The 13,849-nt window shown below is 50.8% G+C and overlaps 1 protein-coding gene across 1 annotated transcript in view; it reads left to right on the top strand.

Moving 5' to 3' along the window:
* The window catches only part of IQCA1 (IQ motif containing with AAA domain 1), a 178,072-nt gene that overhangs the window by 140,359 nt on the left and 23,864 nt on the right, over window positions 1–13,849 (top strand). The window lies entirely within an intron of this gene.

The following is a 13,849-nucleotide window of genomic DNA, read 5'->3' as shown; positions in this document are numbered from 1 at the left end:
TCTCCTCCTCCTTTCATGTTAGATTTTCAAATGCTGCAAGGTGAGGTGGTTAGATGGCATCACCACCTCAATGGACATGAGTTTTAGGCAAGCTCCCGGAGACGGTGGAGGACTGGGAAGCCTGGCAGGCTGCAGTTCATGGGGTCGCAAAGAGTCGGACGTGACTTAGCGACCAAATGACAACAATTTCCCTAAGTCACCTAGCACAGACCCTTTCCTTAACTGACATGCACGTCCCTCTTAAACATCCCCTTTGTGTCCTCTGGTAAATTACTTTATCATTGCATCTCGCTGAGCGTCCAACAGCCAGACACAGCTTCTCTCTTGGTAAGCACCCTACTGTGCCATTCAGATCAGCCTCCTCTGTCACGGGAATGCTCACATCTTCCCTCCTGCAGTGCTCACGTCTCCTTAAAAATTAAATCTTTTTTCAGCCCACCTCCCTCTAATAATGGCACCAGATATTTGCATTTGGGGGGTATTCTTTCTCACATGGCTTGTGAACTGCAGTCAGCTCCTCATATCCAATATAAGGAGGAACCCACAGGAAACTAAGCTGACCAGAGTAGTGTAGATATTCAGTTACATGGCATCACAGACTCAATGGACATGAATCTCAGCAAACTCTAGGAGATAGTGAAGGACAGGGAAGCCTGGTGTGCCACAGTCCATGGGTTGGCAAAGAGTCAGACAGGACTTAGTGCCTGAACAACAACAGCAACCCAGTGTCAGGTAGCAGGGTCCTAAAGATGCTACTCAACCCAGCACTGTGATCTTAGACAAACTCTTCACCTCCCCGGGGCTCTGTTTCATCATCACCAAGATAAAGGAGTCAGATCAAACGATACTGTCAGCCCTAAAAGCCATGATTCCATGATACCATTTAGATATAGATGGTGATGGATGGATAGACTTCTGTTCTTGTTGAGTTGCTAAATCATGTCCAACTCTTCTGCGAGCCCATGGACTATAGCCCGCCAGGCTCCTCTGCCCATGGGATTTCCCAGGCAAGAGTACTGGAGTGGGTTGCCATTTCCCTGTCTTGGAATCCTCCTGACCCAGGGATAGAACTCACATCTCCTGCGTTGAACAGGCAAGTTCTTTACCACTGAGCCACCTGGGAAGCTAGGATATATAGATAGATATTAAGAGATAGATAGATAGATAGAGGCAAAATATACACACACACACAAGGATTGCCAAGTTTTAGAGTATTCTGACACTGAATGTTTGTGTATTTATTTAATATTTATTTTTATTTATGTATTTTATTTGGCTATTCAGGCCTTAGTTGCAGCACGTGGATCTGTAGCTGTGGCATTTGAACTCTTAGTTATGGCATGTGGGATCTAGTGCCCCCACCAGGGGTTGAATCCAGGCCCCCCTGCATTGGAAATGTAGCCTCTTAGCCACTGGACCACCAGGGAAGCCCCCACATATTTATATCTAATATTAAAACTGGACAGGATTTCATTTTCATTTGGTTGTGTACTTCAAGGATGTCCTTAGGCTGTTCAGTTCACGTTTGGTTTCTAGAATGCCAGGTAAGCCAGCTTTGACTCTACCAAAACATTCCTGTAATAAGTATTATCCAGTACGTGGAGCTAGGTGTTAGCTCTGCTTCTGCTTTTAGGGGAGATGGTTAGATGTGAGCAGCTGCTCAGACGGGAGCAGTTCCTTTTCCGTCTTCTCCTAGCAGACAAAAAGGAGGAAGTGATGGCCGCGGGATTTCTCCTCCCAGCCACGTGGACCCCACACCGCAGAGTCAGCGCATCTTGGGGTTTGTTTCCGTTTGGCTGCTTTTTTTCTTGACTATGTGTCACATGTTTCTTTTTCTTCATAGTGTATCACTCTGTCGTATCATAGTCATGCTCGGCCATGTCTGACTCTTCACAACCCCATGGACTGTAGCCCGCCGGGCTCTTCTGTCCATAGGATTTTTCAGGCAAGAATACTGGAATGCATTGCCATTTCCTCCAGGGAATCCTCCCAACCCAGGGACCGAACCCACATCTCCTGTGTCTCTTGCACTGCAGGTGAATTCTTTACCCATTGGGGAGGCCTGTTTCTTCGTATGATTAATAAGTTTTTACTGGAGATTAGACATTGTGGATAATATGTTGTTGACACTCTGAAGCATGCTAGGCTTAGTTCTAACAGGCAGTTAAATTACTGGCTGATCAGCTTGAACTTGCAGAAGTTTTGTTTTCCATTTCATTAGTGAGGGTCTATTTTGATTTTGCCCTTAGTCCTGGAAGCTTGTCTTTACTTTGAGGTTTCAGTGGGAATCTTGAGCTGTTTACGAAGTTCCTTTAACTTGGCAGAAGCTAAGGTATGTGCTCAGTTGTTTTACTTTTCCAGCTGTTGCTTTCCACTGAGCTTCTTGGAATCTTCCCCCATGGATGCATACTTGCAAGGTTAACCAAGAACTTGGAGGTGAGCTGGAATTTGAAGCCCAACAGCCTGACTCGTGGCCTCTGTGTACTTAGCCACCAAGCTCAAAGCACTGAGTTCTTCAGAGGAAAGGTAAAACTCATTCTCTTGCCCAGAAGAACGCCTCAGGGAACTCATTCTAAATGCCAGATTTTGTTGACATTGTTAAGTAACCAACAGAAGCACATGCCTGTAAAAACATTGGCATTTCATGAGCATCTGGGCATCACAGACCTTACACCTCTCTGTGTTAACTCAATCACTCCTCACAGTAGCCTTAGGAGGTGGGCAGTATCGTTATACCCATTTTGCTGATTTAAGAAACTGAGGTACACAGCATCTAAGTAATTTTCCAGGGCTGCAATGCCGTGAGGTGAGCCTGATCAGTCTGGGTGCAGAGGCTCCAGGCCTAACACCCGCATTATTCAGCCTCTGAATTAAGCCTCCCTTCTCCACCCACCAAAGGGCTTTGTCGTTCAGACTCTAGGACAAAGCCAAGGGCATGGTTGTTTTATTTGCTCATGCCCCTGAGAAGTTTGTCTTGATATCAGACAAGCTGTCTTGGCATTAATTTGAATCATTGCAAACGAGCATTCTGTGGAGAACAAAATGCTGGATGTCAGATTATCAAGATGTGGATACAGCCTGTGTATCCACCCTGGCCACTCCGCGTCAGAGGGCCTGACATACACCTCATTACGCTTCACCTTTACTGTGTATGTAAGTGATTAATGGAAGGCCCAGAGGTCTCAGGAGTGGGAGTCATTCAATTAAAAATCGCACTGAGCCACGGTCCCCTGGCAGGACTGCAGAGCAGCTATCTGCATTGCAAAGGGGTACTTGCTTTTAATTAATCGGAGAAACGCAGAGAGCCCCACACGTGGGCCTGAGGGCAGCAAAATTAGGATCTGAGGCATTTGCTCGAGTAGGTGAAATAACAGAAGGGCCTGGTTACTCATCACGTCTTCTCGTAAAGAATTCCTGTGGCTGAGTTCCTCTCTGCAGCGCTAAGAATGCAACTCTTAGAAAACATCACTTCTGCCTGGAGGCCTTTCCCTCTCGCACAAAACCATGTGCACGTGGGAACACGCTGGTGAAACAAGTCTCTGATTTGTTTTCCAAGCACAAATTCAGATTTTCCAAAAAAAATTTGAAAATAATTTAACAAAACATTCTATTTTGTTCTCATTATTATGGGAGGGCTTCGTTATTCCACACAGAATAACTCCAGTGTGTTCCTTCACACATGTGTGTACAGCACAGGTAAACAATTGCCACTTAAAATTCTCTCTTCCAGTAAAGCTAGATGGGGGAACAAATACACATCTATTTGGTGGTGGTGGTAGTTTAATCACTAAGTTGTGTCCGACTCTTGTGACCCCATGGACTGTAGCCTGCTAGGCTCCTCCTCCTGCTAGGCCTCCTCTGTCCATGGGATTCTCCAGGCAAGAATACTGGAATGGGTTGCCATTTCCTTCTCCAATACATCTGCTTAGTTAGGACATATTAGAAATGCATCTAACAGTTAAGAACTGTGGGATAAATGATTTTTTTATTTATTATCTTTGGCTGCAGGGGGTCTTCATTGCTGAGAGTGGACTTTCTCTAGTTGCGGCAAGCGGAGGCTGCTCTCTAGGTGCGGTACCCTGGCTTCTCATTAAAGCGGCTTCTCTTGTTGTAAAGCATCGACTCTAGAGCGTGGGCTTCAGTCGTTGCAGCCTAACGGGATAAGTGATTCATATTTAATAGATGTTTTTTGGACAAAAGCTATCCAGGCAGGGTGCCAGCCTCCTCTGGTGTTTTGTGATGGTTGATCAGAGGATGAAGGCGCGAGGAGGACTCGAGTTGTCTGGCCAGGAGTCCAGCACATGCTAAGGAGTTTTTTATTCACCTTCCCTTTTGATTGCCCCAACTCCTGGTGAGGCAAGTATTAATGTGCCCATTTTACAGACCAGAAAACTGAGGCTCAGAGTGCTTAATTTGACCAAACGTACGAGAGAACTAAGGCTTCTCTTAGTTGGAGCTAAGCTGGCACTAGTGGTCAAGAACCTGCCTGCCAATGCAGGAGACATCGGAGATGCAGGTTTGATCCTTGGGTCAGGAAGATCCCCTGGAGAAGGGCAAGGCAACCCACTCCAGTATTCTTTCCTGGAGAATCCTCATGGACAGAGAAGCCTGGTGGGCTACCGCCCATGGGGTCGCCAGGAGTTGGACACGACTGAAGCAATTTATGCACGCACAAGAGAACTAAGGGGCTGGCATCTGGATTTAAGCCTAGGTCTGATTCAAAAGCCGTCACCTGATCCCCAGCTGGCCTTTGGGGGAGTGAAGGCTGGGTAGTCCTGTTGTAGCCATGCATTCTGGGAAACAAACTCACTCAGAAGGACAATGCAGATAGTGGAGTGCAGTTTATTACACCGGCGGGCCCAAGGCAGAGTCTCCTCTTAACCAAGGACCCCGACCAGTTTTTCTGAAAACCTTAGATAGCCTAAGTGTATGTGCTCAAACCCACCTCCCCAAATTCTCTGAATTTAGTCTGAACAAAGGAAAAGAAAGATACAATCAAAGTTAACCCATGATTCATATGCCTCAAGCCTAGGTAGTGAACAGTGGACAGTTATCAATAGGCTTGTGGTCATATACAGTAAGCGTAATAGAATTTATGATTCTATTCGGTCACACAGACAATTAGGGTATTCTTTCAGGTGACGGAGAGTCTAAGTAAGAGTCCTGGGGCTCATCCAGGGGGCATGGTTTTCCAGCTGGTATGTCGTTTCCATAGATACTGGGCATAGAGCTCAAAGTCCACGGTCCGGCCCAAGCTGGAGTCCTGCTTTCAATGTGGAGCCTGTTCTGTCTGTTTCCTCCTTCATCCCCTGGCCCTGTGAGCTCTGTGCCCTCGAACCACCGCAAAGGCCATTCTGGGGCTGGAGTATCAGCCGGGACATTTCAGCGTGAGAAGGTGAAGAACCTAGAGACCGTAGCGTCCTGTTGGCAGGTCCCGCTGTCCCCATGCCTTCTGGATTCCCCCTTCCCTGACCCTCCAGACTGCCCGGGAGAAAAGCCAAGGAGAGGCCAGGGCACCCGGAGGGCAGGCAGAGCAGAGCATCCTCTCTCCTGAGGTCTGGGAGAGACGGTGCCCCCTCCCTGGGGCCCTTGCTTCCTCCCCTTTCTCCTCTGTTAGAGACCTCACCCCCCGAGGGCTGGCCTCAGAGGGAGGCTTCAGAGAGCAGGGCTAAGGGGCCGCCCAGCCAGGGTCGAAGCCACCTGGCCTGCGAATCTGGACCCAAGAGAGCTGAGATGTTGCTCGTGCCTGAGCACCACCCACCGGGGCTCCTTGCTGGGCTCCCAGCCAACCGCCTGTGGCATCCGGCCAAGAGATCTCACCCAGATGTGCTGGTGTAAACTCAGCTGGCCCAGGAGGCAGGAGAAGGGGAGCCCCACCAGTTACGTCTCTGTAGCTCACAGAAACCTCTACTCCTGGTTAATAACCCAGAGATATCATGGATATTCGTGGATGATTTTAAAAATAAAACAGATGTATAATAAACAGAACAAGTACGTCAGCCCTGCCTTTACAAGGTGAAATTCAGGAAGGACAGAGCAAAGACCTACACCTGACCCCCCACCCCGAAACAGAGCTTCAGTGAGGGAGGAGAGGAGAGGACAAGAGAGAAACAGGAGATAGCTGCTCTGGTGGAGCATCAGGTGTGGAAATAGAGGCACCGGGGTGGGAGGAGGGGGCCCGGTGCCCATGAGCCCTGAGTGGCTGCTGTCAGGAAGCAGGGCCCTCCTGTGGGGCCACAGAGAGGGTTTCAGGTTGAGCAAAGGCATCAAAGAGATCCAACCAGTCCATCCTAAAGGAGATCAGTCCTGAATATTCATTGGAAGGACTGATGCCGAAGCTGAAACTCCAATACTTTGGCCACCTGATGCGAAAAACTGACTCATTCAAAAAGACCCTGATGCTGGGAATGATTGAAGGCAGGAGGAGAAGGGGATGAAAGAGGATGAGATGGTTGGGTGGCATCACCAACTCAATGGACATGAGTTTGAGCAAGCTCCGGGAGTTGGTGATGGACGGGGAAGCCTGGCGTGCTGTGGCCCATGAGGTCTCAGACATGACTGGGCAACTGAACTGAACTGAAAGACATCAAAACCTCTCTCTCTCTTTTTTTTTTTTAACCACAGACTTTCTATTTTAGAGCAGTTTCAGTTCACAGTGGCAGTGAGAGCGTCCCACACCCCCAAGGAGGATGGCGGCTCGGAGGGGAGGGCGGTCCCAACCGTGGATGCCCCAGGGTGCCGCCTGCCGTGAGGATGCCCGTGGGTGCCACGAGGCGCACAGGACCAGCTGAGGGCTGCAAAGCACGGTCCACATCTGCTCCTGCTCGGTGGTGGGCAGTGGGGGTGAGCAGGGATGATGTCACAGGCACTAAGGGATTTTTAGCCAGTTTGAAAACCCTTCAAGCAGGGGGTGCCCTAAATGCAGCTAAAAGGTGCCTGGGGAAGGTGAGTGAGGCCTTGTGCCCAGGTGTTAACTCCTGCGCTTCTCAAAGTTGGCACAAGGTCGGGCAGATGGGCGTGAACCCGTTATTTCTGGTGTGGCTGGGAGTGAACCAGGAGGAAGGGGTTCCAGGAGGCAGTCTGGATGGTCTTGTAAGCCTGGCGCCCTCCAGGCATCAGCCTCCACTGATTCCAGCAGTGGTATCAGTGGGCTCCTGCCAGCAGCACTGACCCGCTTCCCCATGCCACCTGTCACAGCCCATCCTCTGCGCCTCCATCCCCAGCTCCCTCCTGGTCCTCTCTTCCACCTTCCTTCGCCTTCCTGCACGTCAAGGGTCAGCCCCGCCCAGCTCTGGACTGTTTAATCCACCTCTGCTCATCCTGTGACTGATATTCACGGTTTATCCCAGCTCACACCCAGTAAGGACTTGGAGTATTGGGTTGGCCAAAAGGTTCATTGAGGTTTTTCATCCGGCGTAACGAGAAAACCGGAACAAACTCTTTGGCCAACCCAGTAACCTGTACAGTTACATGAAAGATAATACAGGGAAATAGAAATTTTACAAATTATCATCTTTAAATAATGGAAGTAGAGAACAAGCCATCTTCACATATTAAACATGGAAACAGAATCCTGGTGACTATAGTTCGGGAAAGTGAGCGCCCCCCATTGCCCCTTGCCCCGGGTCTTCCCCAGGATGGCAGCTCCTCCCTGGCCACTGCCGGCTGCCCACAGCCCCCATTCAGACACAGGAGGGGCCACTCCCTCTGCAGGCAGGGACCGTGTTTCCCAGCCCTCCCTGCTTACCACTGCAGATGCTCAGCAAATCTGTGTGGCTTGGATGGATGGATGGAAGGGTGGGCAGATGGTTGGCTAGGTGGCTGGACTGTCCTTTTCAGTTTGGTAAAGATACAACCCCTAAACCTGGGTTTTCCTGGGGTTCTCTGTAGCAAGCAGAATAGCACGCTTTCAGAAAGAACTTCCACAGCTTCCAAGAGTCATTTGGGCAGATCTAATTAGTAACTCAAGCATGCCAAACACAAACTGGTTTTCATCGTTAAGCCATTATATCCCAACCGAAGAGAATCGCATCCTGATGGCGGATGTTTGACAGCATTTCTTTGGAGAATGCAAAAGATCAAATCCATAAAATTCACGGGGATGGGGAAGTGACTGTTGGCTAGACCTTTCCAGAAATTGAGAAAGCGCGTGTTGGGTGAAATGTATTAGTCTGGAATTGATAATTCGGTAGGACTGCAGAGCCCTCTACTGGCGATGGAAATAAACTATCCCCGGTAACTTCGGAAAAGTTCCGTTGTGAATTAATTACATTTAATTGCCCATGACCTCCAACTATCTGTGGGTAATTTACATGACGCCTTTCCATTACTAAATGAAAATTAAAAGAGCAAAGGATACCATTTTTCATTAACAAATTGGCAAAGGGTTTTTTTTTATTGTTAATGCTTTGTTGAGAAAAGCGTGAAAAAAATTTGTGGCTGGAGAAGAGTGAAGAGAGGGCCTCCAGGAGGGCAGGTGGGCCACACGGGCGCAAGTGTGACAAGCTGGCAGGCAGGTCCTTCGACCTCGGGGCTTCATGGACCCAAAAGGCCCATCTTAAGCCCTGTTTGGTTTAGCGAGAAGGCAGAGAACCATCCAGATGTTCAAAACACAGGGACTAAATCCATAAGTGATGGAGCTTCTTATTAAAAGGCTGTTGGTGAAATAAACTGCACACAGAGTGAACAGGAATATAAAGCAGTGTGGGAAGAGTCATCTCATGCTTGCAAGTATTGATGGAGAGAAAGGTCTGTAAAGACAGGAGACAACTGATGAGTGGTTCTCAGCAAAGGGGGCAGAGGGGGCATGTCTGAATGTATATTCTGAAATTTTTACCAATACTCCTTTGGCGTGGCAAGACAGGACTGAATTTGCAGGGCGCATGTGTCCAAGGGGATGCCCTGGTAGATGCCCTGACTGGCAGGCACCCTGCCTGCTCCCACCGTGGTCCTCCCCACTCCCAGTGGCTATATAGCAGAAAGGGTGTCCCCCCTCAAGGTCATCCTCTCCTGGGCTTTACCTCCCCACCCGGTGCCGTCTGCAAGCTCTGCCCTGCCCACCTTTCCTGTCTCTGTCCCGTGCGCTCCTCGGCTGCCTGTCACGTGGCTCCTGTCCCCTCCACACCACCCGTGACCTCCTGGTTGCCAGACACTCAGGCCAGCACTGCCCACCGTCACCGGCTTCCCGCTGCCCCTCCCTGGGCTCTGAGACCGCCCCTTCTTCTGTGCCCCTTTGACCTCCCCAGTCTCCCCTTCCTTCTCCCCATCAGTGTCTCCACCCTGTGGACCCCACTCTGCGGCCGGGCTGGCCTCCTCCCCTCTCCCCGCATCCCCCACGCATTCCCATGACCCCACTGCAGCCTCAGAGCCCTTTGCAGCCCCACCTCCCTCCTGCCCACCCCCTCCCGACCAACCATTCCTCCTGCCTGGAGGTCCAGCTGCCCTCTGGCTCCCGTGGCCTAAACAGACCTCATCTTTCATCCCTCATATGGTCCCCTGTTTGGATTCCTGGGCCCTCGTCCTCCTGGCCTCCAGGCCTCCCAGCACTGGAAACGCCCTATTTCTTCATCTCTCACCCAACCATCGCCAGGTCTCACTGCTGTTGTCCAGTTGCCCAGTCATGTCCAGCTGTTTTCAACCCCGTGGACTGCAGCACGCCAGGCTTCCCTGTCCTTCACTCTTTCCTGGAGTTTGCAAAAACTCATGTCCATCGAGTCGGTGATGCCATCCAATCATCTCATCCTCTGTCGTCCCCTTCTCCTGCCTTCAACCTTTCCCAGCATCAAGGTCTTTTCCAGTGAGTCAATTCTTTGCATCAGGTGGCCAGAGTATTGGAGCTTCAGCTTCATCAGTCCTTCCAATGAATATTCAGGATTGATTTACTTTAGGATTGACTGGCTGGATCTCCTTGCTGTCCATCTGGCAGATCCTAAATGCCCCTCACACCCATTTCCTGCCCTCCTGTCTCTCCTTTGCTCAAATCCTTACCTCTTTTTCCTCCAAAAGCCTCCTAAACTTCTCCCTGCTTCCAGCCTCAACTCACTTCCCAGCACAACCTCTGGGGACACCCCACCCCCTTTCCGGGAAACAGCCAGCTGGTCATGCTCCTCACCCCACCAGAGGGATTTGTCGGTAACACACCAGGATTGAAGGTCATGATTCAAGGCCCTTATAAACTCCAAACAGCTTCCAGGATAAAAGCAAACTCCGTGGCAAGGCCAAGGCCTTTCTGACACCTTCCAGAATGACCTGAGCAGCCCACGTGGGCACAGCCCTAGCCTGCACCCTGGCTCCTGCCCCTAGTGTGGCAGACGCATGCCCTCCTCCAGGCTGTGGACCTTCTAGAGACCCTTGCAGGCTCTGTCTGCTTTAGCCCTCGTCAGCACCCTCCACGTCTGCTTGCCGCCCTCATCCCCTTCTCCCTCCTTCTGTTGGAGGTGGTCCTTGCTGACACCCATTTTCCTGGGCCTGCCCTCCCAGCCCCACCTCACCATCCCCTCCCACCGGTGGACTCCTTGAAGTCAGGGGCCCCAGCACCCAGCAGAGTGGCCAGCACATCAGAGCTCCTCTGCCGATGTTTTATGAGAGGAAAATGAGAGAATGGATTTCACTCTACAGTGCGGTTGTTTAGTTGCTCAGTCATGTCTGACTCTTTGTGACCCCATGGATTGTAGCCCGCCGGGCTCCTCTGTCCATGGGGATTCTCCAGGCAAGAATATTGGAGTGGGTTGTCATTTCCTTCTCTAGGGCATCTTCCCGACCCAGGGGTCCAACCCGCATCTCCTGCGTTGGCAGGCGGGTTCTTTACTACTGAGCCACCAGGAAGCCCTGCATTCTACATGTGTGCTTAGTCACTCAGTCATGTCTGACTCATTGCAACCCCATGGACTGCAGCCCACCAGGCTCCTCTGTCCATGGGGATTCCCAGGCAAGAATACTGGACTGGGTTGCCATGCCCTCCTCCAGGGGATCTTCCCGACCCAGGGATCCAACCCAGGTCTCCGGCATTGCAGGTAGATTCTTTACCATCTGAGCCACCAGGGAAGCCCTCATTCTACATACTGGACCCAAAATGATAAAAACCACTTTCCTCCCGACAGCCATTCCACTATTTGAAAACGGTTCACTTGCTCCCTGGAGTCTTCTTTTCCCCAAGGAAAAGAGCCTCGGGTCTTTCCATCCTTCCTGGGCCTGGCAGGGCCCAGGCTTCTGTGCCTGCCTTCTCTGCCCAGGACTGAACATGGTCCCCAGGCATCCCCTGAACAGGCTCACCACCAAGGAAGGTCAGAGAAATAGAGATTCACGCTCTGGAGGACAAGACAGTGATGGTTTTTAAAGCCTTTCTTCCTATTAGAATGAAAGGTGATAGGAAGGGACACGGGCCAGGGGTAAGGAAATGCTGTGGAATAGGCATCTTGTCTCCATGGCAACGTGGCAGCTTGCTGCCTGGGTGATGGCATGGGCCTGCGGGTGTCAGACTGACCCAGGGATGCCTCCGGGTTCCACACATCCCAGTGCACACGTTACTGACTTCTCTCTCCACCTTGGCAACCTCATGCATTAAAGGGGGGTGGGGGTGAGGCGCGCCTTGCTTCACACCTGCCATGTTGTGAAGGGGCAGCAGTGGTGTGTCCCAGATCTCAGGCAACTTGTGAATGACCGTTCCTCGTACCGTTGTAGTATCATCCAAGAACTTGCCTGGGAAATGTCTTCTGTTCATTTGATAATCCCTGAGCCCTTCCAAACCACGTGGTCACCCAAGCCCCCCACACAGCCCTGGGAGCCCCAGAGCAGGTGACCGTCCTGAGGAAGGAAATCCTTCACAAGTGCATGTTAGAAACACAGGAAGTGTGGAATTCCCCCACTGCTCAGAAAGAGGGAGCAGTTCCTTAGCGTTCACATTCAGTGGAACATTGTGGCCACGTTTTCAAAACAACTTTAGATGAGAGGCTGGAAATAAGACTGCTGCTTTCACAATTACCCCACGCTAAAAAGATGCCTGTGCTTCCAGTCCATCTATGCAGCTTACCTTGTTAAAAGCAGAAAAAAAAAAAAAAGCAGAGAGAGAAAAGGAAAACGGGGACACTTGGTACTCACATATGCAATTCCCGTTAAGAACAGCCGGACTGAGAAAACACAGGCACACAAACCAGAGCTGGGGAAAAGCCGTTGTTTGCCAACTGGACACAGGAGAGGCCAGTCTGCAGCCTCCACGAGCACCCGAGTTAGCCTGAGACAGGAGACAACTGTTGATGTGAAAATTGTTTTGCCATTGGTTTCCGTTCTAGAGCTAAGATTTTTTTAGGAGGGATTGCAAAGAATAAAAATTGTGCCTTTGTTATTACACAGTATCCTTTTTCTCAGAAGCTGAAAACCTTTTATGTCCAGTATCTCGTTTTCTTATTTTCTTTGGGGGCTGGAAGTAGAGAAGCTTTTGACTTCAACTCCAAATAGCTTTGAGCAGAACAGCAGTTCCTTGGGGCCTGCCCCCGGGGCACTTGAGTGGGTGCAGTGGGCAGGCCAGCTGGAAAGAAATAGCAGGTTCACATCAGGAGCTGAGGGAATGGATGAACTGATGTGGTTGAAAGAGATTAGGACGGGGGTGGACAGACTTGGGGATGGTTCAGTGTGGCCGGTAAAGCCAGGGAGGATGCCTGAGGGTCTGGCTCGAGGAAGTGAGGGGAACTGAGGATGTGGTAGCCAGCACCCTGGCCTGGCATCCTGCTTCTGCCACCATCTAGCTGCATGACCGTGGACGGGTCATGTAGCATTTTTGAGCCTCAGTTTCCCCATCTGGAAACAGGGATGGTGATGATGTTACCTGCCCCATAGTGCTGTAATGAATGTGAGTGAGTTATCACAGGTCCCATCCTCTGAGTAGAGGAAGCGCTGTTCGGTGCTGGCCGTGACCTTGCATGTGACAGAGGCCGCGTGCGACGCGTGTGGCCCGAGCCTGGCTCACTGGCTATTTTGTATGCTTCCCATCAAGCTGCCTTGGGTACTGAGATTGAAACTTGGGGTTCCGGATTCCTAAGCTCTGTGGCTCGGGGTCTAAAACATAACGCCGACCAGAGGGTGGTTGGCTGGCACCATTTCCTCTCTGAACATCCTGGCGCGTGTGGGACTGGACACAGCCAGCCCAGGACCAGACCGGCCCCGGGATCAAGCTGAATCCACTTTTGTCTTTGAACCTGCATAATCTGCTTCCCTTGCTAGGTAGTGCCGGGGGTAAAACAGACCCAGCCAGTGTTCCAGTGACTTTTCCATCATTTATTAAATATCTGTCTTGGTTTAAAAATCACACCTGCTGCCTTAATGATGTTTAAATATATATAAAAATAAGAGTACATAACACTGTATTCGCTGTGACTGGAGACGGCTTTTATCTGGCACAATTTTGCACAAAGCACAAATTGTTGCAAAAATACCCGAACTCCGCTATCATGGGGGAGCTTTGAAGAGATTGTTAGGTGTGTGGCAATTATTCACCGGCCCACGGTAAGTCCTAGCGCTGTCACGAAGCCCCGCTCGCCCCGGGAGAGGCCCAGAGCCACCTTCCAGATGAAACCACGGCCACAAAGGCAGCAGGCCCACGGAGACGAACAAACGGCATCACGGGGGCCCTGGTGCCGAAACGGGCTTTTCTCAAAATGAGCAAACTTGAATCAGCGTGGGAGTGGGGCGTAGGCTGTAATTAAACCTCGTGGCCCAGTTCCCTTCGTTTGCAGCAGAAAACTACTGGCTCATTTCAAGCCAAAGCGGGTGGACGGTCGGTGTCCTTGGAGCAGGATGTAGGGACCCCCAGGGCACCCTGACCACCGGCGCCCACATCCTGCGGCGAAGGAAGATG

The sequence above is a fragment of the Dama dama genome, chromosome 20 (genome assembly GCF_033118175.1).
Source record: "Dama dama isolate Ldn47 chromosome 20, ASM3311817v1, whole genome shotgun sequence".
In the NCBI taxonomy this organism is placed as follows: Eukaryota; Metazoa; Chordata; class Mammalia; order Artiodactyla; family Cervidae; genus Dama; species Dama dama.
This window is presented reverse-complemented; position numbering and strand designations above follow the sequence as displayed.